Raw genomic sequence first — 1,953 nt, forward strand, 5'->3', positions numbered from 1 at the left:
CGACCGTCCGGACTCGGATAGACCAACCGGCCCACTCTTGACCCCCGTCCTCTTCGTCGTCAACTACAAAGGGCATGAACGAACGACACCTCAAGGTTAGCAGGCCCTGGTGATGAAAGGGCCGGTATAGCCTGACGAGATGGTTAAGCGTAAATTCAAGCCCAACTTTCTCCGCAAAGAACCTCATCATCAGTACCACCCGCCAAAACTACAGATGTATCTGTGCCAAAGTACCCCGATACTTCGAGCAAAAATCAAGAACAACCCTGTCAAGGGAACCAAATGCGAAAGAATATAGATGCACGCTCAAGAATCCATCAGCAGAGTCCGTGATACTCTCGTTCGGGGGAAGCACCTGTAGCGCTACCCCCTCGCTCCATCCATAGTATTTCTGCACCATCTCTAGATGATCCTCTCTTATCAAAGATGTCATTTTCAACGCGAACTCCCTCGGTTCCTGAGCGCCAGGAGCAACACTTCCCGTTCCCTGTCGGACAGGCCACGAAGTGGTTTCCATGATTATGGTAAGACTAATAGGGGCGTGCACCAACACTTTTTGCGCCTGAAGAGATGAAGTACCCTATGCCAAAGAGGAAAAGCGGCTATCTAAAAATAGTAAGATCTTGCAAAAATGCTGAAGCCGCCCTACATATATGCAAGAAGCAGCGACAACTCGCCTACCCGGAGCGATCCCTGAGAAACCTACAGCCTCGATACAGATCGACGGGGTCATACCTGATCCCGAAAGCATCCTTTGATGAGGAGACAAAGTTCGAGAAATTGTCCGTATTATCTCCAATCTCGAGAAAGCGCTCCACCATGAGGATCCCCGCCAAAGAGAAGTCGGACTTCGGGAAGCTTTTAATACCATTACTCGACGCAAGGCAAATACCTGGTCTCGTTATTCCCTGTTTCTAAAAAGAGGAATAAACACAAAAAGCTTCGATCACAAAAGCTCTACGGAGGACCGAGACAGCGCCTGAGTACAGCCAACTCCTCAGCAGAAGTCTATACTATACGCTTTAAAAAAAGGCTATCTACGTCAAGGTCAAAAGGGACCCTCGGGTACCCGAAGCTGACCTTCATTCAGGATAACATCCCCGAAGGCCCTGAAATTCGACACATTATCTCCATACAACTCGGAGGGCCTCGATATCCCGGGCCTATCAGATCAATCCAAGATTGGTCCGAAGTACGACGATGGGTTCAAAAGAGAGCCATATCGATTAGCAAAGAACGCTCGCGCCCAAGTCAGATATCAGCAGTCAACAAATAAAATAAGGCATTCAAAGGGCCTTGAGGGGCATGAGAGCATACAGAAGTGAGGAAAGAAGAAGTCAGTAAAGTGTATTCTTATTCATAAAAATCTGTGTACAAGCAGCCCTCGAGGGGTCCTTACATACAATTACAAAAGCCTACATGGAGGATCTCTATGCCTAAAGGAAGATACAAAGGGATGCACACGCAAATCCTGAAGACTGGTCCACCTTCGAAGGTCCGCAACAGGTGCCTCCGGACGCGCATCCTCGGGATTTTCATCCCGACCTTCCACACTGATATCCCCAAGGGGCAAGGTGGATGGAAAGGAGTGATGAAAAAACGTCATAGCTCTCCGAAGCTCGAGGACCCTCTTTGGCCAAGGGAGCCTCGGAGAGATAGCGGATCGAACAACCTCCGCTCCTGCTTGCACAGCTACTTAGAATCCACTTCTTGGAGCGTCTAGCCGTGCAAGCCCCCAACTCGGAGCAAAGCACCACGTCGAGCTGGGGTATGAAGGTGAGTAACGGTGTATAATTCGAGCCCCCTTTTGAGCAGTGGTGCATAATTCGAACGACTGTCTGCATGAAAGGGAAATCGGCTCCCCGTCCATCATCATCTCGGGCCAACGGCAGCAGCCACAGTGAACATGCTAACAACCACGGCAGTAGCGGGACAACATGGTTGTGCTCGACG

This window comes from Nicotiana sylvestris, chromosome 6 (genome assembly GCF_000393655.2).
Source record: "Nicotiana sylvestris chromosome 6, ASM39365v2, whole genome shotgun sequence".
NCBI classification, from domain to species: Eukaryota; Viridiplantae; Streptophyta; class Magnoliopsida; order Solanales; family Solanaceae; genus Nicotiana; species Nicotiana sylvestris.